Source organism: Trichosurus vulpecula, chromosome 4 (assembly GCF_011100635.1).
Source record: "Trichosurus vulpecula isolate mTriVul1 chromosome 4, mTriVul1.pri, whole genome shotgun sequence".
NCBI lineage: Eukaryota > Metazoa > Chordata > Mammalia > Diprotodontia > Phalangeridae > Trichosurus > Trichosurus vulpecula.
The window spans coordinates 323,984,606-324,011,574 of NC_050576.1; positions in this window are offsets into that span (position 1 = coordinate 323,984,606).

Sequence of the window (26,969 nt, forward strand, 5' to 3'; positions counted from 1 at the left end):
TCCCTTGTATTACCGCCCCCTTCTCTTATTCCCTTCCTTTCTATTTTCCTATAGAGCAAGATAGATTTCTCTATCCCATTGCTTGTGTATGTTATTTCCCAGCTACATGTAAAAACAATTTTTAATATTCATTTTTTAAAATTTTAAGTTCCACATTCTCTCCCTTCCTCCCTCCTCACCCACTCTTATTGAGAAGGCAAGCAATTTGATGTAGGTCATACATGTGCAGTCATGTAAAACACTTCCATAACTTGATAGAGACATTGTTAATGGTAGAAATTAAACTTTAAAAATGTGTTGTTGTTGTTTTTTAAGGCAGGAGTTAAACATCTGCCAGCATACCACTCATAGGAACCAATAAGTTAATACAAGAGATTAAGGTACTGAAGTGATCCAGACAATACACTCTTGGAGAACCTACAGTCGTGTTGTCAAAGACTAACTCTATTTCCCTCTATCCTATTCCACCCCCCAGTTATTCTATTCTCTCCTTTGACCCTGTCCCTCATCAAAGATGTTTGCTTCTGATTACCCCTCCCCCCACTTGTCCTCTTTTCTATCATCCCCCCTCTCTTGTCCCCTTCTCCCTTACTTTCTTGTAAGGTAAAATAGATTTCCAGACAAAATTGTTATTCCCTCCTTAAGGCAAATCTGATGGAAGTAAGATTCACTCATTCCCTCTCACTTTTCCCCTCTTCCCCTCCACTATAAAAGCTTTTTCTTGCCTCTTTTATATGAGATGATTTACTGCTTTCTACCTTTCTCCTTCTAACGTTCTCCTTTTTCTGGTACGTTCCTCTCTCACCTCTTGATTTTATTTTTTAGATATCATTCCTTCATATTCAGTTCACCCTGTGCCTTCTGTGTGTGTGTATGTGTGTGTGTATTCACTCCTTCCAACTACCCTAAAACTGAGAAAGGTCTCATGAGTTACAAATATCTCTCCATATAGGATTGTAAACAGTTCAACTTTAATAAGTCCCTTATGATTTCTCTTTCCTCTTTACCTTTTCATGCTTCTCTCGGATCTTGTATTTGAAAGTCTAGTTTTCTACTATTGGATGTCCACTGTTTCCTTTGAAGCATTATACTCAGTTTTGCTGGGTAAGTGATTCTTGGTTTTAATCCTAGCTCCTTTGACCTCTGGAATATCTTATTCCAAGTTTTCAGATCCCTTAATGTAGAAGCTGCTAAATCTTGTGTTATCCTGATTGTGTTACCACAATACTTAAATTGTTTCTTTCTGGCTGTTTGCAATATTTTCTTCTTGACCTGGGAATTCTGGAATAGGGCTGCAATATTCTTAGGAGTTTTCCTTTTGGGATCTCTTTCAGCAGGTGATCTGTAGCTTTTTTCAATTTCATATTTTACACTCTGGTGCTAGAATATCAGGGCAGTATTCCTTGATAAATTCATGAAAGTTGATATCTAGGCTCTTTTTTTGATCATCCCTTTCAGGTAGTCCAATAATTTTTAAATTCTCTCTCCTGGATCTATTTTCCAGGTCAGTTGTTTTTCCAAAGAGATATTTCACATTATCTCCTTTTTTAAAAAAATTCTTTTGGTTTAATTTTATAACTTCTTAATTTCTCATAGAGTCATTAGCTTCCATTTGCTTCATTCTAATTCTTAAGGAATTATTTTCTTCAGGAAGCTTTTGGATCTCCTTTTCCATTTGACCAATTCTGCTTTTTAAGGCATTCTTCTCCTCATTGTTTTTTTGGACCTCTTTTGCCATCTGGGTTAGTCTATTTTTTAAGGTATTTTCTTCAGCATTTTTGGGGTCTCCTTTAGCAAGCTGCTGACTTGTTTTTCATGATTTTCTTTCATCACTCTCATTTCTCTTGCCAGTTTTTCCCTCTACTTCTCTTACTTGATTTTCCAAATCCTTTTTGAGCTCTTCCATGGCCTGAGACCAATTCATATTTTTTTCTTGGAGGCTTTGAACATATGAGCTTTGACTTTGTTGTCTTCTTCTTGTACATTTTTATTTTCCTTATCACCAAAGTAAGATTGTATAGTCTGATATATTTTCTTGCTTCTTGCTCATTTTCATAGCTAATTACTTGATTTTTTTAGCTCTTTGTTAAGATATAACTCTGCTTCCAGAGGGGAGAGTGCACTATCCAAAATTTCAAGGGTTTTGTACAGGTGTTTTCAGAGATATTTCTAGGGACCTGTAAATTTTTAGTTCTTCCAAGGTTATATGATCAAAGGAGAGGTGTTTGCTCTTTTCCTTTTACTCTGATCTGTGAGTGACCACGAGCACTCTTTTCTGCCTTGTAACTATGAGGAGGATTCCCTCTTCACTGCTGCCACAAGCTCTGCAATGCCAGCTCTTCTTCTCACCCCAGGACCACCACCCAGGACTATAACACAGATCCAAGTATGAGCAAAGCAAGAGAATCCTGCCTCAGTGCCAGAAAAGAGATCCCTGAAATCCCCATCCAATCATCCAGTGGATTCCCCCACCATCTATGGGCAGAGAGCCTGAGAAGCAGCCACTGATGCTGCCTCCTCCACCACTGCACTGGGGTTGAGGCCAGACCACATTCCTCTCTCACCCAAATACCACAGACCTTTCCTACTGACCTTCTAAGTTGTCTTCGGTGTTTGCAGGTTGAGAAGTCTGGAAACCACCACAGCTGCCAGTGAGTCAGTCCCCTGAAGCCTATTAAAGTTTGCTGTGCTGTTGTCACCCACTCTGGATTGCACTCTTCTCTCAGATTGGTGCAACGGAGATTTCCTGTTGACTTTCCAGGTTGTCTTGGGCTAGAAATTGGTTTGACTGTCATTTCATGGGTTCTGCTGCTCTAGAATTTGTTTAGAGTCATTTTCACAGGTATTTAGGTGGGTTTACGGGAACACTCAAGGAAGTCCCTGCTTTTACTCTGGTCCACCTCCCACTTGTATAGGATTTTATTGATCCAGTGTATATAAATTCTCAGAGTACAAAAATTAGAGGATTCCTTGGCAACTATTTGGAGGGTTTTCTGTATAGCTATCATCTTTTTATTGATGAAAAGTAAAAGTGTTTACTTTTACTATTGTTTCTAGAAATGAGAGAGTGCTTTAACACTAAAAGGCTTTTTCATGGTGTCTCAGGAGACAAATTATATCTTAGCTTAGATGTGATAACAAATCCCCAACTGGGCTATTGTATTGTTTCAGATGCTAAGGCAATGCTGATTTTGAGAAATAAAATGTTGCTTCAGATACTTACATTACAAGACAAAGTCAATATAAATTGACATAAAAAGGTAATATAGTTCAAGCTTACCAATATAGTATTTGAAGGCCTGAATCTGCATTTGAAAGGCATACAGAAGTCTAACATTAATTTTCCTGAATGGATTTAACTATTCAAAAATGCATATGACCTAAATTTTAAAGATAAACAATCCACATTATTGAAGCTATTTTTCTCCCTCTTGTATCAATGTAATTTACTCAAAAAAAAAAAAAAGAAAAAGAATATTGGGAAAGATATAATATAATTTTTTTTCACTAGATTATATACAGCATTGGAAAAACAAGAAATTCACAACATGGTACAATAATCTCCTCATTCACAAAACTCAGACTTTTGACGGAGTCAAGCACATATATATATTTGTAAAAGGTTAAACAACTGATAGTGATAGACAAGTTGAGGCAAAATGAATACCAACTCCCTTAGCTAGCAGTATTGGAAAACATAATCAAAGAAAATAAAGGCCATTTGGACAAAGTAACAAACTTTCTACCCATTCAGTTAAAAAAATACAAGCTGCCATACTTAAACACTCTGAAATATGCTTAGTAAACATTCTTGGTGATAACATAAAATGCATATCCATTTAGATATGAGTAGAATAGATACTATATTCAGTATCACATGGTAGCACGATAAGCTTGACAAAGGTTTTCTATGTTCTCCAGATTTTGAAGTTTTGTAGAAGATGATATACAAAATAAGTTACTATTAGTTTATTATATGTTATTCTATTAACCTGTTGTTTTCTGATATATTACTAGTTTAATGTCACTAAAAGACAATTGAAGCATATCAAAGCATCTATGTCAGACAGGGAGTAGGGGACTGGGAAAGACGAGAGGTTATCTTATGCTTCTGATACTTACTACTTGCAAGGAATGTAACCTCTTTTGATGTCTTATTTTCTTCATTTGTAAAACGAGGATAATAATATCTGTAGGATCTAACTTATAAGGTTCTTTTTGTGACCGAGTGGGAAAATGTATTATAAATGCCCTCTTGTCCTAAAGCATTATGTAAATGTTAGATATCTTCATATTCTTATCATCGAACGTCAACATCATTGTCACCACCATCAACTTCATCATCATCATCATCATTGTCACCATCATCATCATCATCTTTATCACTTGTTCACATATTTTTGATGGGGTCCAGATAGTAGCATTCCTAGGACAAGTTCTGAGAAAGTAACAACAACAATTTGAGCCTGAAGCCCTGTGAGCCAATCAAATATCTATGACCATCTCAATATGTTGTAAGGGACAACTAGCCTAACTTGTAAGGGGCTTGAGGAGCACAAAGGATTAGGTTATTAAATCTATAAAACATATTCTATGTATTTTAAAGATTATGATAAACATTATTATACAACTATCTTTAGAATTATCTTTAGAATTCTCTTTAGAATATGTTACTTTAGAATATGTATCTTTAGAATTATCTTTAGAATATGTAAATGCAAGAAATTATTATTTTAGAATATGTAAATGTTAGAAATTACTATTTTATTATTACTAGCATTTACCTACTATGTGCCAGTCACTGCTAAGTGCTTTACAAATATCTCATTTAATCCTCACAAAAATTCTACAAGGTAGGTGCTATTATTATCCACATTTTGCGGTTAAAGAAACTGAGGCAAAGAGAGGTTAAGCGACTCATCTAGGATCATGCAGATAATTTGTGTTACGAGATGAGAAAGGGGAGAGAGTACTATGCAAAGAAGGGATCAGAAAACCCTTAATAGAGAAAATGGAACTTCAACAGACACTTGAAAGATGGCCTTAATTTAGCACATTGGAGATGCCATGAGAAACTTAGACAGAAAGGATATCAATGAAAATTCATTTAAGTGGGAAAATGCAGGAAATATTAAGGTAGCTCAAATTGGTTAGAGTGAAGGATTTATGTTGGAGAATAATGAGAAATAAGACTAGAAAGGTAATCTGGGGGAACAATGTGAAGGGGCTTTGAGTGCAAAAGAAAGGGGAATTGTATTAAGAAAAATGTATGCTCCTTTGAGGCAAAGATTATTTTCATTTTTATCTTTGCATCCCAGTGGCTGGCAAGGTGTATGACTTATAGCTTAAAAAATGTTTGTTAAATTAAACTGAACTGCAGTCTTCTTAGTAGGCAATAAGGAGCCACTGAAAGATTTAGGACAAGGAAATAGCATCGAGGGAACTGTTTTTGGTAGACCAGTTCAAGAGTATGTAGGTAGGATAACTGGAAACCATTATAATAATTCAGGAATGAAATTATAAAATTCTTTGCAAGTGTAATATTACGACAAATATAAAGAAGGGAGTGAATGTAAAAGGCATTACAAAGGTAAAATTAAGAGCATATGGTTAGTAATTTACATTGATGAAATAACAAAACCACTAAATATTATTTCTGTTTAATTAGAAAAATAAAGATTAACTTCTAAGTTTTTTAAAGTATTCTAATAGGTTTTTTTAAAAATTTCTGTAATATTCACAAAACAGAAATCACTTCATTTTGTTCTGAAATTAGTATCATATTAAGGATATGCCAATGTCTTTACTAAAATAAAATAAGCTGTTGAAAGAAAACATGTCTATTATTTCAGTGAAATCACTACTGAATAGATTGCAAAGTTCTAATTGAGTGTAACTATGTGAATGGTAATATGCTAGATGGAGGACACAAAGAAATATGACATTGTCTCTCATTCTCCAGTACCTTACAAGGTTAGGGAGTGTTGATGAAGTTAGGCAGAGATGAGGGAGGCATCCTACTAAAGAGATGAGTAGAGACCACCTATATAGTTTTTGATAGGCTAGTGATAGAGGATTTAACTGTCTGAACATTTACAGAAGCTCCCTCTATGTGCCCAAAATAGAGCCAATGTTAATTTTTTTTAATGTCTCCTTGAAAATTTAATAGGTCTTTGTACTATGTAGCATGTAAGAAGAGGGACTCTAACCAATGAGGAGAAACTGCCTGCTCAACTGTGGAAGCTTCATCACAGATGAAGTAACATAGGAGTAGAAAACTAACTTGGGCTGTTGTGCAGTCTAGATTTGAGGAAAGCATTTCTCATCTTATGGTTTTGTTGTAAGGAAAATCTTTTCTAAGCACTATAAATTTTAGAAGAATTTGAATTATTGTTACAGAATTTCTTCCTCATTTATCTTGTCCTCAAGATTATCAACTCAACTTTAACTTAAAGGTCTCATCTTTGCTTATATCCATGTATTTGAAAGAGAGCCTCGTATCTGGCTTTAGTTACAATAATCTGAGTCTCACTGTCCCCATATTAAAAACAAAACAAAAGAAAAACAAAAACAAAAGAAAAAAATAACTAATGCAGAAGCAATGTTGCATAAAGGACTTTTTATTTTTCTTAGAGGATGCAGGTGGCTGTGGAATACTGCTAAGAACAACAGATCAGGACTGGATTTGAATCCTGAGTCTATAAAGTTCAGCAAGTCCTTTCACCACCACAGGTCACAATTTTCTTATCTCTAGAGTTTAATCCTGGATCTATAAAGTTCAGCAAGGCCTTCACCACTATAGGTCACAATTTTCCTATCTCTAAATTGGGAATAATAATACTTGTGCTTTGCAGGTTCTAATCAGTCAGATAATAGGTATCAATGACCTCATAAATGACAACTATCATTATACATTGTTGTTGTTCATTGATTTCAGTGGTGTCCTACTCTTTGTGATTCCATTTGGCATTTTTTTGGCAAAGACATTAGAGTGGCTTGCCATTTCCTTCTCCAGCTCATTCTACAGAAGAAACAACTGAGGCAAACAGGGTTAAGTGACTTGCCTAGGGTTACACAGGTAGTTAGTGTCTGAGACTAGATTAGAACTGCGGTTTTCCTGACTCCAGGCCAGGCACTCTACCCATTCTGTCACTCAGCTGCCCCATTGTCATAGAATATAAGTCTGTAACTAGTCAAAATTATGTTTGGGACAAATTAAGTTGGATGAAGGAAAATACTTAAGAGCAGAGATTAATCAAAAGAAGAAGTAAGGTGTGACAGCATAGAAGACAGACTGTGAAGTGGGCAATGGAAACGGGTGGCCCAGGCTCTAAAGAGGATGAGAGGGTTTATTCATGGCACTGGCTGAGAATGAAGAGACAAACATCCCCTTCTTTTCTCCCCCTCCCCAATATCAGTGACAAAGGCAAGGTTACTTTGTCTCTTGCTGTTTAGGGCTCTGATACACTATTGGTTTGATTCCAAAATCTGTATAACAACTTCATTTTAACAAATCAATAAATGCTTATTACATAGCTTCATGTAATAAAGGGCATTCTACTAAGTATAACTCAAAGATACAAAAAAAAATTCCCTGTCCTTATATCCTATTGGAAAATACCTTAAATTAAGTTCATTTAAAAATACACATGAAATAATTACAAAGTGATTTTTTCAACACTACCATCTGAGAGCATCATTGATATCCACATGCAAGAAGTGATACTTAACACTGACAAGAGCTTGGAATTCAAAAGATTAAGCAGAGAGGAAAACTGGAGGCATGGGCCATCACCTGTGGAAGATATCGAAGCCAGAGACAGAAAGTCACTGTGTCTGGGGAATTGCAAGTGGGACACTTTAAGTGGAATGTAAAGTGCAAAAGGATAAAAGATTATAAAATTAGTTTAGATAGAAAGATTTGAGCCAGCATATGAAGGGCTTTGAATGTCAAATAAAGAGTTTGCCTTTTATCATACTGGTAATTGAGAGCCAATGGGGATTTTTAAGAAAGGAATCAAAAATGGATAAGCCTGTGCTTCAGGAATATCAATTCAGTTACTTGGAGGACAGAAGAGAAAAGGGAAACACTGGAGACAGGTGAAAACAGCTAGAAGACTATTCTAGTAGTCTGAGTAAGACATAATAAAAACCTGACCTAGGAGAGCAGCTTTTTGAGTGGAGTAGAGATAGACGCCAAAGGTATTGTGGGGGTAGAATCACTAAGTTTTGGAAAATGATTGATTATGGGGAATAAAGAAAAGGGAATAGTAGAGGCTAATTGCAAACTTGTGAACCTGGTTGAATGAAAATATAGGAACCAGAAACAATAGAAAAAAAGTTTTCATTAAAGGGGGCTGGGGGGAGTAAGATAATAAGGTACATCTTGTACATATTTCTTTTGAGGTGCCCTATAGGGCCAGAAAGACCCCTGGAGTGGAAAAACAAAATGCATGAATCACTTGTGCATGTCTGTTGTATGCTATGTAAATTTAATGAGGAAATGCATAGGAAATTGTATTCTCTGATTATCTAAAGCAGTTTTTTTCTTCAAAAATGAGTTGTTTCCCACAGTGTCTGTATTAGTAGAACGATAAATCAACAAGGCTTCAGTAGAAACTTTTTTGACTTTATTGCAAAAACCTTTGTACAGCCAAGTAGTTTCCATCTTAAGTATTGTGTGCATTTAAAGCACGTGTTAAAAGAAAGGAGATAAAGCTTTCCTCTAAGGGCTTACAGGATGAATTCATTGCTAAGAATGACAAGGAAAGGGCAGAGCCAAGATGTCGGCTGGAAAGCAGGGACTTGCCTAGGGCTCTCCCCCAGGACCCTCCAAACACCTATAAAAATGGCTCTGAACAAATTCTAGAACTTCAGAAACCACGAAATAGCAGAGGGAAGCAGGGCTCCAGCCCAGGACAGCCTGGATGGTGGCTGGGAAAGGTCTATCCCACACAGAGCTAGGAGCAGAGCAGAGCCCAGAGTGAGCTGCACCTGGACCAACCATAGCAGGAGCCAGGAACAGGCCCTAGCACCCTGAATCAGTGAGCTGTGGCACTTACCACACTTCTCAACCTACAAACACCAAAGACAACAGAGAAGGTTACTGGCGAAAGCTGTGGGGATAGAGTGAAAGGAGTTCAAGGTTCGGCCACCACCCTGGGGGCAGCGGAGGAGGTGCAGCTACAGAACGACAGCTATAGTTGCTTCCAGCCCTAGGCCTACCTGGTGGGAGGAATTAAGTGGTGGATCAGAGCTGGAGTGCAGAGCCTGCTTAAGATCTGAGTTGCTGTCCAGGTTAGTGGTTCCTGGGGGAGGAGGAATGCTGGTGTGGCAGAGCTTGCTGTGTAGAAAGAGCTCTGAAAACAACAGTGCAGCCCTTCAAGCTTGGGACAAAGTACTCTCTACTCTACAAGCAGTCATACCCCCACGAAAAACTCAAGGGTCAAGTAGTTGGCTAGGAACATAGCCAGGCAGTAAAAACATACTCAGATTCAGACTCAGACTTTGGAATCTTTCTTTGCTGACAAAGAAGACCAAAACATATAGCCAGAAGAAGTCAACAAAGTCAAAGAGCCTACATCAAAAGCCTCCAAGAAGAACATAAACTGGTCTCAGGCCATGGAAGAGCTCAAAAAGGAGTTGGAAAAACAAGTTAGAGAAGTAGAGGAAAAATTGGGAAGAGAAATGAGAAGGATGCGAGAAAACCATGAAAAACAAGTCAATGGCTTGCTAAAGGAGACCCAAAAAAATACTGAAGAAAACAACACCTTAAAAAATAGACTAACTCAAATGGCAAAAGAGCTCCAAAAAGCTAATGAGGAGAAGAATGCCTTGAAAGGCAGAATTAGCCAATTGGAAAAGGAGGTCCAAAAGACCACTGAAGAAAATACTACCTTAAAAATTAGATTGGAGCAAGTAGAAGCTAGTGACTTGATGAGAAATCAAGATATGACAAAACAGAACCAAAGGAATGAAAAAATGGAAGACAATGTGAAATGTCTCATTGGAAAAACCACTGACCTGGAAAATAGATCCAGGAGAGATGATTTAAAAATTATTGGACTACCTGAAAGCCATGATCAACAAAAGAGCCTAGATATCATCTTTCAAGAAATTATCAAGGAGAACTGCCCTGATATTCTAGAGCCAGAGAATAAAATAAACATTGAAAGGATCCACAGATTGCCTCCTCAAAAAGATCCCAAGAAGAAAACTCCTAGGAATATTGTTGCCAAATTCCAGAGCTCCCAGATCAAGGAGAAAATACTGCAAGCAGCCAGAAAGAAACAATTTGTGTATTGTGAAAACATAATCAGAATAACACAAGATCTAGCAGCTTCTACATTAAGGGATTGAAGGGCTTGGAATATGATATTCCAGAGGTCAGTAGAGCTAGGATTAAAACCAAGAATCACCTATCCTGCAAAACTGAGTATCATGCTCCCAAGGCAAAATACGGATTTTCAATAAAATAGAGGACTTTCAAGCTTTCTCAGTGAAAAGACCAGAGCTGAATAGAAAATTTCATTTTCAAACACAAGAATCAAGAGAAGCATGAAAAGGTAAACAAGGAAGAGAAATCATAAGGGACCTACTAAAGTTGAACTGTTTTGTTTACATTCCTACATGGAAAGGTAATATGTACAATTCATGAGACCTCAGTATTAGGGTAGCTGAAGGGAATACACACACACACACACACACACACACACACACACACACATATATATATATATATATATATATATATATATATATATATATATATATATGGAGAGAGAGAGAGAGAGAGAGAGAGAGAGAGAGAGAGAGAGAGGAGAGAGACAGAGGGCACAGGGTGATTTGAATATGAAGGGATGATATCTAAAAAAATAAAATCAAATTAAGGGATGAGAGAGGAATATACTGAGAGAGGGAGAAAGGAGTAGAATGGGGTAAATTATCTCACATAAAAGTAGCAAGAAAAAGCAGTTCTGTTGGGAGGGAAGAGGGAGCAGGTGAGGGAGAATGAGTGAATCTTGCTCTCATCGGATTTGACCTGAGGAGGGAATAACATACACACTCAATTGGGTATCTTACCCCACAGGAAAGAAGGAGGAAGGAGATAAAAGGGGGGGGGGGATGATAGAAGGGAGAGCAGATAGGGGGAGGAGGTAATCAAAAGCAAAAACTTTTGCAAAGGGACAGGGTCAAGGGAGAAAATTGGATAAAGGGGACTAGGATAGGAAGGAGAAAAATATAGTTAGTCTTTCACAACATGAGTTGCGATACACATGTGGCCTATGTTGAATTGCTTGCCTTCTTAGGGAGGGTGGGTGAGGAGGGAAGAGGGGAGTGGATTTGGAACACAAAGTTTTAAAAGAAGATGTTCAAAAAAAAAGTTTTTTGCTTGCAACTGGGAAATAAGATATACAGACAATGGGGCATAAACATCTATCTTGCCCTACAAGAAAGTAAGGGAAAAGGGGATGGGGGGGAGTGGGGTGACAGAAGGGTGGGCTGACTGGGGAATGGAGCAATCAGAATATATGCCATCTTGGAATGGGGGGGAGTGTAGAAATGGGGAGAAAATATGTAATTCAAACTCCTGTGAAAATTAATGCTGAAAACTAAAAATATTAAATAAATAATGATTAAAAAAGGAATGATAAGGAGAAGTAATATTGGAGTGTTTTAAAGAATTGCAGTAACTGTGTTAAATTGGGGAATTGTACAATAAGGTTTAAATTTTTGTTTATCAAATGTGAAATATAGCTATGCCTATATCTATACTGTTGATTCTGGAAATAGTAGTGAAGACATATTAGTGCCTAAACAAGTTTAACTTGAAGTATTGAGGTTTTAATATATTTCAAAAAATGTGTTTGAAAATCAGTTAATCTATTCAGAAATTTTTCATTTTTTGTTTTACCTGATATTTTATAATTTAATTTTCATGCTTTTTTTACTCAATTTAAATCAAAATTGGTTCTGTGCATACATTGGGACTATGTTAAGTGCTAGGATAACTTCATTTATATTTTTCTAATTACACCACCCTTTCATTGTTTTGCAGTTGATTATATTTCTTTTTAAAAAGCAAGTACTATTTAAGTTTTATTTCTATTCTATAAGCTACTTTACTATTCAAATCAAAATTTTCGGAAGGCAGTTTTTAATGTAGGACTGAAGCTCAGCTAAAAGATAAAGAGTGAGCATGCATATTTGGGAATAATGTGCATGGATATGATAATTGAACCCAAAGGAGTTGATGAGATCCACAAGAGGGAGAGAGTAGAAAAGATAAGACCAGGCCTAGGGCAAAGCCCTTGGATTACATGTACTCATTGGTAGGACATGGATAAAGATTCCTCAAAGGAGACTGAGGGACAAGCATTATAGAGTTGCATCTAATGACTTTATATTCCTTTTTATAGTTATACCACATGATCACCATTTCACAATTTGATTCTAAGATTTGGGAAGACTCAAGACCTGCCAATAATTAGGGCAGAATTTTCCAACCTCCAATCCAACATACATTTTCTGAAAAGATAGAGAAAAGAAATAGCATTATGATATTTCACTCTTTCCCTCTCCCATGAGTTGTTTTTATTATAAATGTTAATTAATCCTTTTGCTTTTAGCTAGAAACCATAAAGCATGTATGTATGTATCTATGTATCTATGTATGTATGTATCATAAATACTTGGGGAAAAGGTAAACAAATGGCATCTTGTTGGATAAATACTGTCATGTTTCACTCACTTTCAGCAATGGCATGCTTTCATCATTCTTCAAGGCTTGGAATTTATTTTTGTGACATAGTAAATTGATTTTACTTTCACAGTAATTACAATACAAATTGAGACTAATGGTTTACAATTCAGATCATGGGCTTTGAGTTATATCAGAAGTTTAATTACTATTATGATATATTTTATTATACTATATGGTGGGCTTAATTACCTTATCTATTTTTCTAGTTGATGCAGATCATGATTAAATGATGAAATAGATATTTGGGGAAGGAGTAGAAGCAAAGAGAAAAATCAATCATTCAATCAACAGACATTTATTTAATGCCTATTCAATGTCTGTCATTACGCTAGGTACTGGTAGAAAAGTGAAACCAGTCCTCCCCTTGAAAAGGTTATCAAGAGGGACAACATGCAACATATATGTGCATGCATATACACACATATGCACATGTACAAATATTATTTAAATATAAATTCCAGAGCACGTGTTATAAAACTACTTTAAGATACAAGCCATATGAGCAGAACCCCACCTATATTCATCCCTATTCCTATTCCTACACAAGCTACTGGTTGGCAATCAATCAACCAACCAACCAAGGAAGAATATATAGGGTTTTTTTCTTTATTAAAGTGGGAAGATGTGTGTGAGACTCCTCATTTTTTTCCATTCCACTAAAAATTTGTTCATAATTGCTGATATTCCTTAACTGCAGTTTTACAACTCTCTTTCCCTGAGATTATATTTTGATTAAGTTACTTGAATCCTTTGTAACAACAACAAATAGACACACAACAATACACACTGAAATCCTTAGGCTGTATTCTCAGCTGTAATGATTAGTTATGTGAGGCCCAAATGATTAAGTAGCATTGCCTTAATTTTTTTGTTGTTTTTCCTCTCATCTCTAACTTATTAACAGAATGAAATTAGCAATAAATAGGAAAGAATAGTTTGAACACATAAACACACTAGTTGACTACTCTGTTTAATTGATTTTGGTTATCAGAATTCTACTTTTCTTTCCTTATATTTGGATATTAAACATTTCAGCTAAATTTGAATTAAAATTATTTTTAGGAAGAAATATTCACTAAAATAATGGAAGGTTTTCATTTATTTCAGCTGAAAGTGCTGAACTTTGAAGGAAGTTACACATAGTGGAGCCTGCAATACAAAGCAGGCATTTTGGTGACATTGTACTGCCCTTTTTAAAATATTAATTGAAAGGGATTCCTAGGGAATATATGCTACAAAATAATCAAAATACACATATTACATAGTCAATTCATCATCTTATATCACTAAAATAATGAGAAGTAGAAAAGGAAAATATGAAACAGGCTTTTTTTTCCCCAAATAGGACAAGTAAGGTATATGATTTTAGTCTAAGTTGAAACTGTAAGAGAAAATTCTATATTCTGATGCATTTAAATAACTACTTTTAGTGCAATGTATCATGGCATTGATACTCTCAACATCATAAAATACAGTAAATGAGTAAATATGTTCAATATAATAAAAATATTTTACTTTCATTCATAGTAGTACTAATATTTAAAGTGCATAGACTTACAAGTATTTTGGTTGTACAAAGGTTTTTTTACATTTTAATACATAAATACTTCATAAAAGTAAAATGTGTAAATATAAAATTGAAATATATATGTACATATAAACAATAGTTATTGAGAAGATTGTTATTAAGAAAGTTATTGAGAATATTGCATACTATCAACAGTCTATGTATACTAGAAATAGAATCACTTCTCCTAAAAAAAAAATTCAACCCTCCAAGAGAGAAGGAAATATTCTTTTCTACTTCTCTTTCTACAAAAATGATGCTTCTGGAGGTTCCACTTTATTGCTGTTTGTCTTTTGCTATTGAAGAGGATTAATGACATCAGGAAGGTGATGTCATGACTTGCAAGTGAAGTGGACTGAAGTGAAGCAGGGCTGTGATAAGTCACCAGCCTCACTCTCTCCTCCAGAGTAATCTGGGTCCAATGGCAAGATGTAGATCAGGACAATTGGAGATGGGCCAGGATGCAGTGAGAGACCTTGGCCTTTTTAAGCTAAGCTTTTCCCCAGATCTCAGTTTGTCTTTGCCTCACAATGTCCACTCAGTGATTAAGGCTAGGTAAGAAATGAGGCAAAGAATGGCCTCTTTTACCTACTCAAAGAAAAAAAAAATCAGTCTGGGAAGGGAAAGCCCTCAGGGTTTCTGGACAAAACAGAAACAATTTTAATTTACACTCACACTGAGCTATCAGAACTCAAACAATGACCAAGTGGGGCTTAGCCTGGGAACTATTGTTGGCTAATCAATGAGAGCCAGAGTGATTTTGGTTTAGGACATCGTCCTTAAAAAGAAATCTAGCTCATAAACCCCAAGATATCTTGCAAAATTACCACAATCAAAATTTACATTCCTTTGGGAAGAGCACTGACAGGTAAGGATATAATTCCCTATATGGACAGAGGGAGAGGAGGGAGAGCAGGAAAGGAGAGAAGGAAGGAAGGAAGGAAACAAGGAAGTAAGAAGGAGCATTGCCCAACTGGAACTGGCCAGTTGGGTTCCCAGTGGGGCAGCTACTACTACTTACAGATTGTTATTTGTCCTTCATTCCCAATGACAACAGGGAGATGATGTCACGGCTTACGAGTGAATTTGATTTAAGAGAGGCAGAGCTGTGCAAAGTCACCAGCCTTGCTCTCTCCTCTGGAGTCATTTGGGTCCAATAGCAAGTTATAGATCAGGACACCTGGAGATAGCTGCCAGGTTCCACTTTGACCATGGGGATAAGACATTTTCTGTGTGGAGCTGAACATCAGGATGCTTATTTAATATGAATTGTGGCATAGAAAAAAATTGTTGATGTAGGCTGCAACATTACTTGTATTAGTTCCTGAATCACAGTAGATGCAACTCTAGCCTATGAAACCATGGGGTGTGTAATCTATCACAGGGTCTGCTATAACAAACTATTGACCTGTTTGTCATACAACACTCCACATAGGTTATGTATATCTTATTTCTTCATGGAACCTAATGTGTTTGACTCAGTCCTTATTAGCAGGATAGGGAAAAATGTTTGCTATTATATATAACATATACTAAGTAAGTTTTTTGTCCTAACTATGAAATCTAGAGTCTAGAAAATAGCTCTACAAATGAAAAAAGCTTGAGACACCCAACTCGGCGATCTAAGCATACAGAAAGATTGAGGAGAAAAAAGTGTTTCTTGCTTATGGGTTCCAGATTGTAAGTCTCCCAATGATATAAAATCCTGGAAAGTGTAGAATAAGATGATTATAGGACCACCACCAAAGATTTTTGGTTTCCAAAGGTAGACTAGTTAAAACTGGAAATGAACTAAACTGAAAAATGCACAGAGACACAAAGATAAAAAGAAGGAACCATTTCAGCTTCAACCTTATGGACAAAGTATCACATGGCCTACAGTAAACAGGTGTCTTTGAATTCTCTAAGTTTGAAATAGGGTATATCCCCAAGAGAGAAGTTTCTGTACCCAACTATCACACACTAGTGATTTGAAGAGATATGACTCAAAAGCTAAGTATTTGTGAATTTATTGTGATGCTTAATTTCTAGCTAGTTGAGTTTGGCTCCTGTCCTTAAGAACAAATATGCAACTCAGAGACATAAAAACTGACCAGCCAGTTAACTAGTTAACAGAAATCCCTTGGGGTGGCATACTCATGATCATTACTCAGAGCAGTAATTTTTTATGTTCTGTGTTGTTTTGGACTGGGGTGTGTGGAGGGGGATGTGTGGGTGTGTGTGTGTTTGTGTGTGTGTGTGTGTGTGTGTGTGTGTGTGTGTATGTGTGTGTGTGTGTTCAGAAAAGCTTCCTTTCTTTCTTGGTCCAGGCATCTCAATGGGTTACTCATTTTAACTGATGTCCCTTTTGATGTCTTATGTCAGTCCCAAGGTAATAACGAATCTTGCCTATTCATATAATATTTTGTCTTCTGTATATAGCGGAGTGGTAGAGTGGTGGGAAGATGGAGAGAAGGTCATATAGAGATGATCTTTCTCCTGGGGATAATCAGATCATTGAAAGTTAGGAAGAAGAATTTAATACTAGTTTGGTTATTATTTCCAAAGTGCTAGGCATGAGAAGGAAGAAAACAGTTCAGTATCTTTCTGTCTGGGTCCTTAGTAACTTGAAAGTTATTTTTATCATTGTTATATATGTTAATCTAGGTTATTAGGGGCAAAAAGTCAATTTTGTGCCTAAGGGCAATGCCAGTTTTTGAAAGCACCCAATAGAGTTATTTGAAATCAGCTAGGACAGAGAGAATGGTTCAGATAAAGGATATAAAAGAAAGTCCAGAAAACTAGAATCATGAGTATTTCCAGGAGGGCGTGAGGTTGGAAGATCAGTGAGATAGCCTTTGGAAATTGAGGCAAGGGAAGAATAGTTGTCATTCAGGAAGTTGGGGGAAAGACAGAATTCTTCTCAAGATCCATGGCAAGGTGGAGAACCTGCTATTAAAAGAAGGGGATAGGAATAGGATGCCAGGCAGGGCTCAAGGCACCCTGAATCATAGACATCAGTGAAGCATATTTCTATAGCATACAAATGTGTCTATGTACATACATACATTTGTGTATATATATGGTCCTACTGATAATAGGTAGAGTACATTTCAAAGTCAACAGACCCCAAAGTTCACTTTATGATCATCCTTCCTAGAACTTTTCCTCCTTTTGACTTTAATATTTATTTCATTGGCATTGTTCACTCAATTTCTCCTGTTCAAAACTAGACTCAAGACCTTCGATTCTTCTGTCTTTATCATAATCTATTTATCTTGGTGATTCTACCTCCACACGTCTCACTTCTGCCTCCTCCTTTCTATTCCAACTGTACTTCCACCTACCAAAATCCTCCCTATTCTTCACTCCCCAGTATAATTCCACCTCCTCTGTGAATTCATAATTAATGTTCTTCAACAGCATGTGACTTCTCTGACACTCTTTAACTATCTTTGGGCACTTACCACCATAGTCCACCATATGGCATTGTTATTTGTATAGTACATTTGAGTAGTATGGCTTAGTGGATACAGGAGTGATTTTGAAATCAGAAATAACTGGGTTCTTCCTCTAACCCTGGTAAATCACTTAATCTCTAAGTGTCACTAGGCAATTCATTAAGACTACAAGTTGCAGAAAAGATGACAATTTGCCTTGGTAGAGGAAGTTCCTAGGCCACTGGGAGCTCTCTACACAGATCAAATTTAAGTTCTAGTCCTTCTCTTCCCTGCTATCCCCAAATTGGCAACCGATAATTTATTAAATAAAATTTTAGAGCCAGAAATAAATTAGAAGATCATGAAACTCAAACTTATTTTACATCTCAATCAGCCATTCAGTACAAATTTAGTACATACCTACAAGGAATCAGACTTTGGGTAGACAAGCAATAGCAGCTCAAGTTTCTGTGATTTATGTCATTTTGCCCTTTGAAGTTGTTTCTTTACAATAACACTTTGAGGTAGATAGGATTGGTAGATTCATCCTTGTATCATAGGTAAAGAAACTGATTACCTGAGAGACATTATGTCTTGAGAAAAATAACTGATGCAATGGGTCAGTGAAAGGGTCAGGCCTCCTGATTCAAACCAAATATATTTTCTTTTCTATTTCGCTTCTCTCACCATCCCTTGATTATTTAAACATTGAAGTTTCCCCATTATTTACCTGTATAGAGAGGCAAATATTTGTCTAAATGAGCTCAAGTGACGTGCAAGTAAGCATCCTTTTGGGGTAGCAGTAGTTTGGAAATGGATATTTTCTTTCATCTTTGGAACAGAGAAAGACAAAGTCAGCTGCTCATTTTATTTCAGAACTGGAACTTATCATCTCGGAGTTGTAGATTCTGAGTTGCACAATAAACCTTTAACCAGACCATCATCATTTAAAACACCTATCATAAGGCCTAAGACAATACTGAGACATTTGATGACACACACTATACAGTGAGCAGGGTCAAAAATGTGAGAACATTCAGATGAATATTTGGAGGAGATTTTTATTCAAATGAAAGAAAAGTATGGTGAAGCTAAGTAGATGAATGCTTGTGAAAATCTTGGGGAACAGCTTATAGGAAACACATATGTAAAATTCTGCTCTGAAGAATATCCCTAAAGAGTTGTCATTGATTTAAATGATCACTAGCTTAATGGGTAGCCAGCTCATGCAGTGTTTTCACCTGTGGCTAATTTCAGAGCAGCTGATTGTCAGTAATATGAAAGAGGAAAGTGCAATTGAGGAGGCTGCTATAAGGTCATGCACGTGAAACCCATCTCTAGAGAACTACAGTGGGATTTGTATGGTTCAGTGATATGAAGCATAGATCCCAGTCCAGTTCTTGGGAATGGAATGTTTAACAGAGAGATTGTTGACAATGGTAGTGGGGGCAGCAGAGGTGGAGGAAGGTATGATGGGGCCAGCATTTTCCTGACACAACTTCCTCCCCCTCCAGGTTCCCTGACACAGCTCCTTGGCCTAGGGCTATTGTAATTCCCAGCTAGATGTAGTCTGGGACTCAGACTCAGCAGTTGCCTAAGTGGAATAGTTTGATGACGTACAGACCAGACCAAGTTTGAAGATGGAGACAAGGGCATGGGAAGCATGGAAAGAAGTTAGGCACTGCTATATCCTTGTTGATGTTTGTTCTGTTTAGGGCAAAGCAAACCTCCACCTTTCTTAAATATTCAATGACTTGCGACTGCCTCATTTGTCCTAACGTTAAACCTGAACTATGAGAGTTCTGGCTTTAGAGCCATACCTAAAACATTGAAAGGAACATAGAATGTTCAAGAAATTGTGGCCAAGCGATTGTGAAAGATATGGCTAATTCTGAGCCATGCCAGAATTTAAGTAAATTCAAATAATTTTGAGTAAGATCTAACTTAACATGGTAATAAAACCTAATGCCCTAATAATAATCTTAACCTTACAAACTTATCTCACATTCTAATATTATGACCTAAGCTTATTCCTTAACATAAACCATAACTGTCTCTATTACTAGACTATTGGCAAGAAAGCACTTTCATCTTATTTAAAAGCCCAGGCCTCCTATACTTTTTGCTGGTAGACTAAAAATAAATGAATAGCAATTAACGCACTTTGGTAGAGTAATGTGCTTTGGGAGAATGTTTTTGAAGACAGCATTTTCTTCCCTTTAAAATGTAAAAGCAAAAGCCAATCGAGTCATTATGTTGTCACTAGCAGTGTAGCCTATGAAAAGAGTTTCACCTTTGCTTTTTCTAATTTAAAAAAAATTTACCAAGAAGATCAAAGTGAAGGGATTAAAAGGGCATTTTTTTCTACTCAATAACAGAAGTAAAAGTTCACTTCTATTCACCAATATGACAGGACAAAACATGGAATAAGAAATATTGCCTCTAACTTTAGCCAACATAGTAACAGAATGCCTACAATATTTAAGGTCAATGCATTGTACCACCAAGTATTGAAATTCAAGAAGCACAAACCCTGAAGAGTTATTCATTTTCTGTTATGGCCTTTATATAATCTCTTTTCTTGCACGTCTCCAACAGCCCTTGCTCTATGAGAGCCATTGTTATGTTTCCAACCAACACTCAGGTCTCTCCTTAGACTGCAATCATCTTGGATCTTTTTGGAATAATCAACAATGGTCCACAACAGAAATGGTATCCAGGTTCAAGTGGTTGCTGTACAAAACATAAGTTATGAATATGATTACATAGGGATTTAACATATTTCAATAGTTTGCCAATTCCATCATTTTTTTTTCTTAAATGAATGGTTTATTGATTTTTTTTAACATTTCTGTCATTTCTTGATGATGCTGTCTGTTATCCTTCCTTGCCCACCCTAGATGAAATTTTCCTTTGTAACAATAAATAGCAGTTAAGCAAAACAAATCAACACCTTTCTCACATCTGACAACATATTGCATGGTGCATCAGCATTCAGCATCTTATTTTGCCAAGAGGAGAAATGTATGCTTTACTTTCAGTCCGGTGTCGAGCTTCATTAAGAAAATGTAGTTTGAAAAATGGTAAAGCAGCCCTACTATACTCTCAAATGGTTAAACCACATGCAGAGTATTATGACCTTTAAGAAAAATGTGGCTTGACTGCTTGTCTCTTTTGGCCATATCTACTTTTATTATTTCCTTTTCTGAGATCAACAAATACACACATTCACACACAGAGACACACACAAACAGATATCTCACAACTAGGTAGCACAGTGGAAAGAGCTGGCCCTGAAATAAAAAAAGACTTAATTTCCTGAGTTCAAATCCAGCCTCAGACACTTACTAGTTGTGTGACCCTGGACAAGTCACGTAAACCTGTTTTCCTCAGTTTTGTTGTTGTTTTTGTCTGTAAAATGAACTAGAGAAGAGAATGACAAATGATTTCAGCATCTTTTCCAAGAAAACCGCAAACTAAGTTATGTAGTATTTACATGACTTAGAATGACTGAACAATATCGGAAATCATGATTGCCACTTCTCATTTTTTTTTTATTCAGATGAAGCACAAGATTCTACTGAAATCTCTCATTTTCACATTGAATGAATCATCAAATGTGTTTCTTGTAAACAAATTCTTGGGGGTTACTTTCTGATGCATTCTTTCATCCCCATTTTCCCAACCCTCCACCTCCATGTTTTTGTTTTCATCTCCATCTGTGGCACCTCATTACAAAGTATAGTAAGCACATTACATATTCTCTGAATTATATCTAGGGCTTCACTTTAAACATTTTTCTCTTTTCTCATGTTTTTTCACAAGGTCTTGAGTTTGTCTTTTTTGTGTTTGTTTCATTTATACTTAAGACATAGTGAGTGTCTAAGTCTTTTCTTCTTATTTCAAGACATAGGCAAAAACAGATTAAATGACTTGCCCAGACTCACAAAGGTAGTAAATTTCTGAGGCAAGGTTAGAATTCAAAGCCCCTTGACCCTAGGTCCAATACATTATCCAGTATAATACCGGACTGAGATAGATCTCTACTCTCTCCTACCAACTTTCTATTTCTTTTGAACTGGCTCTGTGATTGCTAGGATTGATGTCATACTGATCATTCAACCCATGACTTCCAGTTGGAATGGAGAGTTTTTAGCAAATAAACAAGTCTCTGTCCTTGGCCAAAAAATAACACAGTAGACAATTCTGATTGACAATAGTTTCTGGAACTTTCTTTCTGCAAAATTCCAGATGAGGTGTTTCTGACCTGTGTAGTCATGGTTCCTGAACTATATAATCTCAGATGGGGATGATTGTAGGTTAAATACTACAACAACCTAGCACTAGATGGAATGGATGCTGGAGTGGACACCAAACCATCTAGTTTTAGCTCCTGAACAGTATAACTTTATCTAGGATGGTAACTACATAGGTGGAAAATCAGGGAATTGGCCAAAGAGGGATTCCCCATGACTTTCCCTTGATTTTGACTAGATTGGTGGTCATCAAGGCTGATAACATGGCTGTTTGTTATTACTATCATTGTTCTTGGTGTTGGTGGTGCTATAGTTGTGATTTTAAATAGGAATTAAAAAATTAAAAATAAATAAAATGTGAGAGTTAAAAGAGACTTCAATGTCCATCTAGTACAAGCCAATAGAAGCAATTCCCACTATATCATAACGACCAAGCAGTCTTCTTGTCTTTACTTGAAGACTTCTGAGAGGGAAATATCTCATCAGTTGAGACAGTCCATTTCTTTTTTGTCCAGCTATAATTGACATAAAGCCTAAACTGGCTTCTAGTGCAACAGAACAAGTTAAATCCCTCTTGAACATGGCAGCTTTTCAGAATACACTTTTAATTCCTCTCCTTCCACTAAATCTTCTCCAGGATAAATTTGACAGTTCCTTTAATGGTTCCTCATTTCACATGAATTCAAGGCCTTTTAATCCCATGATTGGCTTCCTCTAGACAAATTCTAGTTTATTAATGTCTTTCTTAAACTGAAGCACAGAAAGTGAAAGAAATGTTTTCAATAATGTTACCTAATGGTAGAGTATAAGGGTACCATTGCTACTCTATTTTAGAAAGTTTTGCTTCTCCTAATATAGCCCAATATTACATTTATTCTAGAGTTCTGTAACCCAGGTTTCCAACCAAACCTGCAGTAGTGATGGGGTATAAGTTACTGATACTGATGGGATGTAGACTCTGGGAACCCTCAGGAGTTCTCCCTGAATCCTTCCCACTTAATCTAGGTTTTCATACCCAAATGGCCTAGCCTAGCCCTCCATTGTCTGATTACCCCCGATTGCCTCTGGCAATTTCGCACCCTTGATCCTATCAAAACCCAAGTCTGTTATCCTAGCTCTCCATTGTCTGTCATCTCCAGGTAGCCTTCAGCTATTTCCCAGCCTTATTCCCATTCCTAGAGTCTGACTTCACCCCAGTCCCCCCAGTTACCCCAGTCCCATTAAGATCCTCCCTAGATTCATCCTCATGATCCTCCCTAAACTCCTCCTCAGGATCCTCCCTAAACTCCTCCTCCCATTAGTCCAGAACCACCCCTAGATCCCCCCACCCCACAGTCTTTCTGTTTATGTCTCATCTTGCCTCCATGAATTTGCTCAGATTCAATCTAGCTCAAACTCAATCTGGGTCAGATTCTTCTGGCCAGTTTGTCAATCTAGGTACCACAAATGCTCAGAATCTTTAAGAGTCTACCCAATATGGCAAATCTCTAATAAACTTTGTTTCTCTTTGGCTATAAGAAGGTTTGGGTTGAATTCATTCAAGCAGGACCCAGAGTGTTGGCATTTTGTGGTCTCAAACACCACTAAACCTCAACATATGGTTCCCTGACCCCTAAACCTCGACAGTATTATGTCATTACGAAAAGTCTTCTAGTAAGTCTCAGAATCCATGTAGCAACAATCTGCTAGCAGCTACTATGACTGTGTAAGACCAATAACACCAGCATACAGAAGGACTGCTAACTCAGGTTCTTTGATTTGCTTTTCTATAGAAAGCAACTTTGAGGGGTTAACAATCTCAGTTTAATCAAACATACATATATCAATCACTTAGTTCAGGGGGAAAAGATCAGCCCCCTGGAACTTCAAGGCAAATACAAACAGAAATTATAAACATCAACAGATAAACCTCATCTGATTCAAATCACAATTCATAGTTACCAGAGAAGCACCAATATCTGTCTGGGTTATCAAAACTGGGGGGCAGTTACAACAGCTTGCCCAGAGTCTCAACACTTCCTTCCATGAGTGAGTCCCAAAAGTCAAACACCAAGCTCCCCTCAATTATATGCTGTTCAGAACCCTGGGGGCTCTGACCTCACACAGGCTGGGTGTGTTCCCCATCCCCAGTATCACATACAAGTCAATGACTCCTGATTGTCTTAGCGCTGAGAAACATTCTAAGGCAAAAGATCCCACAGTACCTGCCTCATTCAAACAAAAAACAGTGAAAAGCCCCATTATGCTTGCCATTACATTTGAAAGGTAAGTGTCATTAAAGGCACTTAAGAGAAGAGCTGCAAAAAGCACTGCCCTGATTACCATTACAGTGGGATGAAAAAATGACTCAGGATATGCTGAAACAGATTTTTTTTTTAAAAATTATTGATATAAAGCATTGTTTTCTTTTCCCAACACCCCTATTGGAAAGGAAAAAAGAAAAGTCTTGTAATAAATATGCATAGTAAAGAATAAATACCACAGTAGCCTCCAAAAATGCATATTTCATTTTGTATTTTGAGTTCATAACTCTGTGAGGAAGAGGTCACATGATATATTATCAGTACTCTAAAACCATGGTCACTGCATTGTTCAAAGTTGTTTATCTTTACCATATTTTTGTTAGCATATAATATATTCTCCTGGTTCTGCTCACTTGATTCTGCTTCAGTTCATACTAACCTTCTCAATTCTCTCAGAAACCACCACTTCCTTCATTTTTTATATTACAATAGTATTCCATTATACTAATATAACATAATCTGTGTGAATATTCTTCAGTTGATAGCCAAACTCCTTAGTTTCCAATTCTTTGCCACTGCAAAAAGAGCTACCATAAATATCTTTTATACTTATCAGTGATTTTTTGAGCACAGATCCAGACTGCTTTTGGAAAAGGCTGAACCAATTCACATCTTTACTAAATTTACATTAATGTACCTGTTTTCCTGTAGCTACTTACATTACACACACATATATTATATACACACATATGTGAGTGTATACTTGCATATACAGATATATACACATATATGCATATAATTTCCTTTTTTTTTTTTGGTCAACCTTGCCATTATTGTTGACCAATCAATGAGAGCCAGAATCATTTAGGTACCATACCTTTACCTGTTTGTGCTCTGCCCAAAGATCAATTTTGATCTCAGAAACCTCTTTTTTTTTTCCCCTAAAGACCACCCCTTAAATCCAAATCACTCTGGTTTAGGCCCTAATTGTCTCAGAGTGAATGTAAATAGCAGTTGTTTCTGTTTTTCCCAGAAGCCCTGAGGATCTTCCCCTCCCAGATTAATTTTTTTTGACTAGGTAAAGAGGCCATTCTATGCCTCACTTCTTACTTAGCCTAACTCACTGGGCATTGCTTCAGTCAAACTGAGACCTGTTAAAGGTCTTAGCTTAAAAAGACAAACATCTCCCACTGCAACCATAGCCATCTATAGTCATCCTTATCTATATCTCTCCATTGGACTCAGATGGCTCCAGAAAAGAAAGTGAGGCTGGTCACTTTTCACTGCCCCCCTTCACTTAAAACTAATTTACTTGCATGTCATGGCATCACCTCCCTGATAGCTTGGTGCTCTTTGAGAATAAAGGACAAACAACAATCTGTGAGTAGTTGTATAGACGTGAGGTTAAATCTCAAATGATTTTATTTTGCATTTCTTTAAATATTAATGACCCAGAACATTTTTTTCTATCAGTTTACAAGCATTTATTGAGTACTTAACTATATTCCAAACACTATGCTAAGTACTGGGGATACAAAGAAAGGCAAAAGACAGTTGTGGCTCTGATGGAGCTGACATTTGAATGGGGGGAGACAATTCATGTACAAAGACATATATAAAATAAATTGAGGATAATCTCAGAAGGAAAGTTCTAACATGAAGGAGGACTGGGAATATAAGACTTTGCTGAAACTTGAAGGGATCAAAGGAAGATAGGAAGCAGAGATGGGGAAGGAAAAAGAAATTTTAATCATGAAGGACAAAAAATGGAAATGTCAAGTTAAAAGATGGATCCTCTTGTTTAAAGAACAGCAAGGAGTCCAATGCAGGTGAATAAGTTGTAAAAAGACTGGAAAGGTAGAAGGGAGCCAGGTTGAAAAGGCTTTGAAAGCCAGAGGACTCTACATTTGATCCAGGAGGTAATAGAGAGTCACTGGAATTTACTAATTGGGAAGGGGGAGTGAAGATGAATCTGACAGGTGAGTGGAAGATGGGCCAAAGGGAGGGAAACTTGTAGCAAGAATACCAACCATCAGGGCATTGCAGTAGTCCCAGGATGAAGTGATGAAAACATGCACAAGTGTGATGAGGGTTTGGGGTGAGAGGTGCTCGACACCCCAAAGTACCTACATACCGGGTCCTGCCGAAAGAATTCGACTCAAGCTTTCTCAGCCAAGGGAAAAGATAAAGTTTATTAAGAGTTAGCCAAATAGGCCTGCCCCAAGACATCCCACCCCTTGTGATGCCTGTAAGGAAAGCGGCCCAGACCAATCTGAGCTAGATTGGATCTGACCACCTTCGTGGAGGCAAGATGGAGATTATATACATAAAGGTTGTGGGAGGGATTGAGGGGTAGTCTGGGGTGACCAGAGGAGGGGTCCAGGGAGGGACTTAAGGAGGAGTCTAAGGAGGAGCTTGAAGGGACTGGGATGAGGTCAGACTCTAGGGTGGGGGAAATAGCTGAAGGCTATATGGAAAGGACAGACCATAAAGGGCTAGGGTAACAGAGCTAGGGTATAGATATTTTGATCAGGATTAAGGATGGGAAACAGGATTAAGGGTGGGAAACAGCTGGACAATAGAGGACTGGGCAAGGTAGGCATTTGGGCTTAATGGTTATAGCCTCAGGCCAAGGCCAGGTAGAGTGGGAAGATTCAAGGAGAGTTCAAGGGGTTCCCAGAGACTGTGCCCTCATCAGGGTGTTAGCAGTATTACAGGAAA